Source organism: Daucus carota, chromosome 8, assembly GCF_001625215.2.
Source record: "Daucus carota subsp. sativus chromosome 8, DH1 v3.0, whole genome shotgun sequence".
Lineage (NCBI taxonomy): Eukaryota > Viridiplantae > Streptophyta > Magnoliopsida > Apiales > Apiaceae > Daucus > Daucus carota.
The window spans coordinates 26,909,640-26,920,007 of NC_030388.2; positions in this window are offsets into that span (position 1 = coordinate 26,909,640).

Below are 10,368 nucleotides of genomic sequence, written 5' to 3' on the forward strand. Positions count from 1 at the left end.
AGGACAAATCTGACTATTAGTGATTGTACTCTATGGTTATCGATGGGACCCATGATGATGATAGCTGACACGAATCAATGGTCTGGATGTTCCACGTGGCTACATAAGCTACTCATAACCGTTGGATTAGAGACTGACGTGGCATTTGCTGTTATAATAGAAAGGCCAGATTCAACGAACAAAAGTCGGGCCTACGTGGCATTACCCAGACCTGGGTGGAGCACGAGATCATACACACCGTTGGATTGAAACGATCGGACGGATAGAAACTGAAGATAGGGAGACGTTCACGGAACTTCCGAGAAAAAGAAAATTGGTCCTACGCATCAGCATCCAGAAATCGATTAATTATAAATCTGCGTTTATCTTGGCCCACTGTCATCACGTTTACACACAGGTCCCACAGTTATAGTTAAGCTAGTCAAATTTTACCACTTCCACTGCTGAAAGAATTGAAAATTTCACCCTTAAAACAGATTTCGAAGCTTATTATTTTTCAGATAATAAATTGTTTCTCTCCTAAAAATAAGGTTTGAATTTGGATACCAAGCTGTTGTCATAGTACTACAACAACACGTGGGTATTTTATTCACGTCCATGTCAAATCGTAAATTATTAACCCTATATTCTGACTGCGTGGGTATTTTATTCACGTCCATGTCAAATCGTAAATTATTAACCCTATATTCTGACTGTATGAGCATCAAAATATTTTAACTTTCTATTCGGAAGCTAGTAAGTTGGGTTTAAGAGATATATTCAGAGATCATTTGGTTCAAGTTAAAAAAAACGATTTATTATTCAAAATAAAGAATACGATAAAAAAGCGATAAGTGAATTTGACTTATAAGTTATTTATATTGTTTGGATAATTTTACTTGTAAGGCAATTGAGTGTTTGGTAATTTAAATTTATAAATTTAAAAAAAATCAAATTATTAAAATACAAAAATTTTATTAAATAAAAATACAATTTATTACATATTATAAAGTTATAAACTTCACAATAAAATGCAAATCACTAAAAAAAACTCAAAAAAGACCTAGTATTTCTGACTTTCTGCTTCTGACTTAAAATAACCAAAACTAGCACTTCCGTTTCTTTTGTCAAACCGTACGTAAGAAGTAGAAGTAATTTAAAGTATTAAAACAAGTCCAGAAGCACTTAAAACAGCCCCTAATACTCATAATTAAATAAGAACATTATGAATTAATATGTATAAGTTCCCTATTAACTTTTATATAAGATGATTTTTCTGTGATGTGACTTTATTATATAATATTAATGTATTATGTTTGAAAATATATCATATATATATATATCACTCTTCTATTTATAAAATTTTAGGGCGTGTATTCAATCGGATTTTAAGGGATTTTTTAATTCAAAAAATTAGAGTGTATTTAATTCAGGTAGAATCTTAGAAAATTTTAATTGAGATTTTAAATTATGTTACAAAATATGATAATATTCATTCGGGATTTTTAATTATAGTTAAAATATGATGGTGTTCAATTGGGACTATTTAACATCTATAAAAAATATGATTATATTCAAATGCTGATGGCTTTTGTATATAATAAGATAATTGATTTTGTGGCATTGTACAGTGTATTATAAGCTCTCTAAAATCCTACCAAAATTCAAGAGATTTTAAGATATTGTGCTTAAATCCTAAAAAATATTTATCAATTCTGCAACATTTTATCAATATCCTCACAAAATCAAAATCAGATACAATTTTTAAAATTCATAAATTAAAAATAATACATTAAAATCTCAGTTAAATACAACTCTCTTAATTTCAATATTACTTTTCGCTTACTTAAAAAGTTATTTTTAAAATAATTATATTCATATGTCATTCGAATCTAAATAGTATGTATTTGAATTGATTCAAACATTTTCTACACAACTTTCGTATTTTAGTCCAAACCGGACCGAATCGAACTATTCGTCCCGATTCGATACACAACAAAATTTCGGTTCAATTTAGTTTGGAAGAAAAAAACAAAAATTCGATTTTCGGTCCATTCGGTTCGATCTGGTATTTGATCGAACCGACCAAATGCTCAACCCTATTCGCGATGATGATACCACTGTGACTATCAAGTAGAAGCTGGATATCACCCGCTAGTTGGCCAAGCTCGATGTTAATATCATTGAGCTTGACTACCCCGCTGCCTCTAAAATTGATCTCGAGGCTGTTAGACTGATTGTCATGGAAATTGAGAATATGGAGAGAACGACTATATGTCTATTATTTGTGGATTTGTCAAGTGTAATAAAATGGATATCGATTCTGCGTTGGAGACGGTGAAGTTTGCTAAAAAATCTAAAATTCATATATTTATCATAACTAGTGAAATTTATATGAATCTTAAGTTGAAGAAAAAAAAAAGGAGGAGATTGTGGAGAGGGTCAGGAGTATGATGGCTTATGCTAAGAGCCTGGCTGCTGGATAGTTGAGTTTAATCCCAAAGATGCCAGAAGGTATACTCTCATGAACTTGTCCGACAAATTGAGATGTAGAATGAGGATAAACTGAGATAGAGAAAGAAATCTTATTGGTTGACTTTCAGATTTGTTTGAGATTAATTTTGTGATTGTTTTGTGATATTAGTATTAGTCATATATGGCAATTAGTTACTTGGAACTTGTTATGCAATTAAATATAATTTTTAATAAATATTTTGAAAATTGCGTTTATGGTTATATATATGGTTGCTGGCAATTGCAGATATTGTTGCAAATGCAACCTCTACATTTTTATAAATCTTTTCCAAAGATTATATTTTTACAATCTTCTAAAAATGTACAATATTTTTGTAAAAAAATTCCATATTTGATTAGTAAAAATTGTATTGAAGATATTTTTTATGATTAAATTATTAAATTATAGTTGGTATTCTAATATTCCGGTTTCAACAGAAACTCCTAAAATTATTTTTAAATATGTTTAATTTTTTGTAGGAAAGACCCGCAGTCCGCCTCTCAGCCGATGATTACAAAAATCTCTACTTTAACAAGTCAGATTGTGGACCCTGCCGGATAGCAAGACACCGCTTTTAATTTTGTCGTTTATTAGTTGTCATGGGACGCCACTGACATCCACGTGTTCTCACCGCTTACGTGGCCTAACTCCTGACCGTCGTTGATGACCCTACTCGGCATCCTTGTCTATTACTCGCTCTACTTCTGCACAGTTTACCGGAACGAGAGTTGGGCATGCATGCGGTGTTTGACAAACACTCATGACTCATAAGCTCGGTTTCTGAGTTTATAAGTTAGAAGCATGTATTTGTATTGTTTGCGTAAAAAGTCAAAAAACATTTAAAAAAAGTTGGGATTACTATATTTTGTTTCAGGACTTCCACTTATTTCTCAAATAGTTAATCACTTGTAAGTCTTAAATTGCTTCTGACTTTTACTTCACTTTTTTACTTTAAGCAGAAAACACTTATTTTAAGCTCACTCAAACGGCCCCATTGTTAGAAAATAGTATAGTTTTGTAATTTAATTTTTGATTTTCTTTCTTTTGAATATAAATTTGATGTTTGAATTTTTATACACGAAATACTCCATAAAAACATTGCAAAACGTATTGTTTTTCGAATTATGTTCTGCAAATATCATTATTTTATTGACAATTTAGCAAATTTTATACATTTGGCAAATAAAACTAAAAACATATTATTTTACAAAATCATGTTTAGATGTTTAGTGTGCAGAACATTTGTTAATCTTGCAGAACACACATGTCCAGCTTGTTTAGCATAAATACTTTTCATCCTTTTTAATGAAGTAATGATATTTATAAAATGTACTTCGCAAAATAATAAATTTTATAGTATTTTAGTTGCAAAATATAAGCGGTCTCCAGATCTCCGATGAAATAGTAATCTTCATACTTATTTCTGTTTATAAACAATATCTTATTTATATTTCTCACCGTCGCACTACCGGAGGGAGAGCCTCGTGTATACCGGTCCTAGTTTAATCCGTTGGTCAAATAACGTGAAGACCTTTATAAACAACTTGGACATGTCACTTATTTAAAGTATTACTGGCTAAGCATTTATAAAACTTGTTTATCTTTTGCTTAACGCATCTTGATTATACAATGTTAGCTGATGCATATGTGCATATATTTTATACATGTATTCTATTAGGCTATTAGCAAAACGATATATTCTAGTGGTAGTTTAATATTAGCCTATTAGGAGAGACAAGCAATCTATTAAATAATTAGCAATGTATATCTAGCTTTGGATGCTCTTGCATTTGCATGTACGTGCCTTTGTTGACATGTTATGCAATTTTAACTTGATTCTTTTAATTCTCAGAGCATATGCTGTATACAGTATACTAACAATTTCCCTCGTTCGCTCAATTTGACATTTTAGCTGTCATTTAGTATTATAGTAGTTGGATCCGTAATTTAACATTGTCCAACAAGATTATAAATTTTTTATTAAAAGAACAGACTAAAAACAAATCGGTCAATTTTGAATTATTAATATCATGATATATTATATATATGAATTCGATTAATTTAATGTAAAATCAATAATAATCTTCATTTCCAAAGTAAATTCAAATTCGACTAATAAAGATGAGATATGAAAATAATTTATGGCCCTATTTGAGAATTAGCAGTTAGCGGTTAGCTGTTAGCGGATTAAATTAGATGTTTTGATTAGCTAATTGAATTAGATTTTTTGACTAGCGGATTGAATTAGCTGTTTCTCGTAAAACTGTTTGATAAATAGCTGATTGATTAGCTTTTTCTAACACAAACCAAAACCGTGAATCCAAAAAACTCTTCAAAGTAGTTTTTTCAAAACTAGCTTTTTGATCCAAACTTCTATTTCAATCCGCTAACAACCAAACACTAATATTAGCTTATTCTAGTTGTCAAACCTCTAACTCTAAGACACCTCAAACCTCTAATTTTACCACAAACCTCTAACTTCTAAACATGACCAATATATTTCTCTCTAACTTTCATCTTTTTCGTAAATGAACATTAACAAACACAGCATAATTTATAATGCATATTACTTGGAATAATACTTTAACAAAATAAAAGGCACCACATGAACTACCTTTTACTTATTTATAATAGAAAGGCAAACATAAAGCAAATTATATTGACATGTTACTCAACCATGCTGGTGCTTCCCCATAAAAGAATTTTGTATAAAGCAAGAGGAAATTGATTAAAGCTGCTGGTAGCTAAAAGTATGAGTACATATCCATAAAAACAATTATAAAATTTTTTGTTTAAAAACAGAGATTTGAAATCAACCAAGCTTTTGCTTCCAATCGAATTATACTTATGTTTACCACTTCGAAAAAGAAAGCAAACAATAAAAAAAGTCCACAAAGTGCGACAAACGTGTAAGATCATACAGTGACTTTCATATTACTTTAATCTCAGATTATATTATATAAAAGTTATTTTAATATATTCATATTGTATAATATTTGGTACAAGTCTACTAGCTCTGTCATGAGTCATGATCTTATCAATGTGTATATATTTTTATTTATACATATCACAAACTTTAAGGCCTAAGTTCAGGGACCAGTCTTTGGTTTTTACGGAAGATACATTGAATAATGGTGCACAAATAAACTATACTATCTTCCTGACTTATTTTATTATTTTCAGTATTTTATAATGCTCATATTAATTTAATAGTCGAATAAATAAATACGAGAATTGAATACGTACCCATTGAACGGGGTAGTGGGACACGACAAATTCACTCATGCTTGATTATTTTAATATTTCGAAAGGAACAAAATTTTATTGTTTTATAAGTCTCCAGATCCGAGTTCGTACCCCACAAATCATGACTCAGCATCAATCACATTTTAGTTACCATGGTAATTGGTACAATAGATTATTACTGAAATAGTATTTTGCGCAACCAATTATTATATATTTTATTGCGGCATAATTTATTGGGGCCGTTTGGATGAGCTTAAAATAAATGCTTCTTGCTTAAAATAAAAAAATGGAGTAGAAGTTAGAAGCAAGTTAAGACTTATAAGTCATTAAAGTGTTTGGGAAATAAGTAGAAGTCCTGAAACAAAAGCTAGAATTCCTAGCTTTTTATAAGTACTTCTTGACTTTTTACACAAACGGTTCGAAATAAGTGCTTCTAACTTATAAACTCAGAAGCCGGCTTAAAAGTCTTGTCCAAACAGCCACATTGTTTCTCTTCTTGCGGAGCAATACCTATATAATATGTTTTTAAATTTTAGCTTTAACAACTGGGCGGCCTAGTGGGTTGAAATTTAATTTAATTTAATAATGATAAGTACAAGTGACAGAAGGAAATTCGGCAGCCACCAATTCTTCTCTCAACGATAAATTATTTATTTTGACCCTTTTAATATGCTAAAAAGTAAAAACTGGTAAATAGTAAAATAAAAAAGTTCAATTATTAGTGTGACTGCCCGAATGACGTGTAATGTAATTTATTTGTTTGATTAATATATTTTTGTTACAGATTCCTAGGTTTGAACGTGGTTACGTGGATGTATTGTGACGAAGATTTGTCAAGGTGTATTTTAATCTGCGATCAAGGGTAGTTTGGTGTAGGAGTATTTGGTGAACCACGTGTCACCTATTTTTAGTACTAGTATTATTAGTTTCGGTATATCAAGCTTTTTAATATGCTACTCGTATATCTCAACTCCCGATATCTGATCACACTAGACTTTAGTTTCTTTTTAATCTTTTTATAAAATTTCGAAATAAAATTTATGCAAATGAGATTACGTTTTGTAATTGTCATATACAAATTTTAAAGTCTCAATATCAAAAGCTCAATATCTAAATTGAATATACCTTCATTGATTTTGAATTTAGAAAAGTCAGGACAAAATTAAAACAATAACAAACTCTTTATCTGTCGGGATAATATGCATTTCTTAGATTAATTCTATATTTTCCCAATCCAATTAAATCTTTCTTTTCTAATACTATATAATCAATCTGTGGTTTTTATATTTTCTCCTTTTCAAAAAAAAAAATATTAACAACAACCGTGATGCAGGAATACTTTCGTAACCACAAAAATGTGAAAATCAACGGAATAATGAACATGTTTGGCGACGATTTATTTTAAAAAATATCTTTTTAACATATATTTTTTATATTTTTTTGGATATAAATATAAAAATATATTTGTTATTTGATCAAAAATAAGAGTTTGTTTCAAAAATAAAATAAAATTCATATACTTTTTGTCAATAATAAAATTTTATTTAAAAAATAAGATAATCAAAACAGTCGGGAGCAAAAGTTTTTGGGCCGAATACGGGGAATATCAAATATGCGGGGGTGGGTATTTGTAATGAAGCTCTTGGCTCCCTCTTATATTTACAGTCCACTCCATCTTCCTAAAGCATTTCCGATAATAACGTCAAAATGTAATATTATCATATTTTAATACAAAAATTACTCCCAGTCCTTATATCACTAAGACTTTTTGCACACAATTCTAGGTGTTTTGACCATCTATTTAAATTTTTTTTTAATTTTTTTGTCTGAATTAAAATATGTTATATATATTTAATTCAAAAAGAAAATTTTTTAAAAAATAATTTTAAGTGTATGGTCAAAGCACCTAGAATTGTGTGAAATTTTTTTGGTGATTTATAATAAAGACTACGGGGAGTAACTTCTATCTATTTGTATTTACACAACTGTGCAATTTATCAACAAATGTGTAAATACAAATGACATGTAATTTGTATAAGTGAACTGAATTTCAACATATGTCTCCAAAGCTAACGACGGATGCAGATTAAAAATTAATATTTTATTATCAGTTAGACGTAACTAATACTCCAAGTGCGAGCCACATATCAAATGCGCTTTCGTCTTTTAATCCCCATCTCTCTCGTAAATAATATCGGAAGGTTTTGCAGACCTATTTGTTCATGAGTAGTCGAGTATGACATCAAATTCAGGCAGATGAGCGATCGTGGCTCCAGATTATGAGATTACTAAAACAAGACTCGCCACTCCTGCCTCATCTACTTAACATTTCTAATCAGCCAAAAAGAATTCAGAACAATCTATTCACTCAAAAATTAATAAAACGAAGTAGTTCTCGGTTGTAATTCTTAAGAAACCTCGCTTTTGAATCACCTCAGAGGGAAAAAGATGATAGCAAAAAGAAAACCACAAGTTACACGACTAAAACGAATCAAATATCAAACATACCCAGAGTTTGCATGCAGTGCTAGCCCAGAACAATAATGAGAATCGAACTTGTTAGATCAGTATCTTGAAATGAGGTTTAAGCTCTATTTATGTTGAGCCCTCGAGGTATCCGCAAATATATAAAAGAGCCGTTTGATTAGGTTTAAAATAAGTAAAAAGTAAAATAGAAGTTAGAAAAAAGTTAGTATATGGGAAATAAGTAAAAATCATGAAACACATGCTAGTATTCTTAACTTTTTATAAGTATTTCTTGATTTTTTATACAAACAGTACAAATAAATACTTTTAACTTATAATCCAGAAGCCGGTTTTAAGTCCGGGTCAAACACCCACAAACATACATTCAGGTAGGCTATATGGCTATGATAATAAAAGAAATTTAATGAGGAAAATGAAAAATGAAAAGAAAGACAAGAGCTGGACCATTGTTATGGCCATATAGAGAAAAGTAACTGGAACAATAAGTGGAGCAAGTGAAGTGAGCCCCTCGGCGAACCAACTTGCAGGTCACTCTTTTGGGTCAGACAAAATTTATAAGGGATGGTCCCTCCCTATAGGACTCCACCTACTGGTCTGCGACACTAACCTCGACTTGTAGCAGCTGTTAACACACAAGTGGTTGCGTTGGTTCAACAGTGTTATTTGGTGACTTGTTTTTACACTGTGCGCTCTCTCGTGTAGTAATTGTTAACTGTAAAAGTACTTGGATGGCTGTCGGAAAAGGTGTCATGATCCTCAACATGTGAAAAAGACAATGGCCACGTGGAACATATTCACATATTGTAATGTTACAGGTGCGGCCCCACGTTGCTCTTAGTCAGCAGGATAAGGCCCCACCAGTGAGAACAATTCCGAGAACTCCCATCAAATGGCTACTGGCTGTATTCTTTGGAATAGATTTTAATTTATTTAAGTGAAAATTAAATTATAAATAGTTTTTTTCTTCTGAAAAATTGGATCAAATTTTGATTACTTGACCAAATCCCAAAGTAAAACAATCAAACTCATAGAAATAAGGGGCATTTCTAATAAAGTTGCTTTGGTTGAAAAGCTACAGTTGAAGACATGGCTCGACTTATCTTCATTTTTTTAAATTGTAATAACGTGACATGTCGTTGAAAGCATTGTAGTGTGATACCAGTTGTGGTATTATTCACACACTATGTAATACAAAACGAGGAACCTCACTTTCACAATCATCTCCATTTCGCTTTAGTTGCCCCAAAGATATAAAAACAAATGAAAGAAAGCAAATCACCATGTATGCCATTGCCACTATAATAAGCACTCATCTTTCCGACACGCATAGTATAGAAGCCCTTTGATGCTTGAGGGCTACCAAAATATCTACTCCTTTTGTCTTAGTTACATATAAATTTTCTAGTTATATATTAAAATAATTTTAATGTAGCATTTTTGTAGCTATCACAAATTTTTGAATGCTGTTTTGTTTAATAAGCGCTCCAAAATATGCTTTACCTCAACTTAAAGTAAAAATTAAAGAAGTCATTAGACATTTGTGGTCCGAAAATGCAACTTTCAGATGAGATTTAGCAGCTAGTTTAAATAATATATTCACTAACCAAAGGAAATGACACATAGTTGCATGAAATTATGCATAGCATTAGCTCATAAGCATCACATCACGCGATATAATAGCCCCCCACCTATTTATGCTGACACAGAATGTTCATGTTCCTACAGTAACACAAATTTCATGTCCTATGGGATATCAATGTCGGAATGCATATAAACATGAACGTAAATATAGTACTGGTTTGCTGTCTATAAATGGGATGTTGTCTCTGTAAAAGCTCCACATTGCCTTCTCTTCCAGCAGATTTTATGTTTTCCTTGCCACATTTCGAGTACTATAACATATTGGGGCTAAATTTTACATTGCAGGATTTTGAGGGCTGTTGAGAAGATTTGAAATGGGAAGAAAAAGATGGGGATTTTTAGTGGTTTTGGTAATGGTTTTACTGGTTAGCCTAGCTGATGCAAGTAAACTGAGGATTCCTAGTCTGCGATACTTTTCTTTCCCTGCTTCACTTTTGTCTCATGAGGCTGGTCATGATCATGTAGTGAGAGTCTATGAGAAAAATGCATTAAGCCCATCT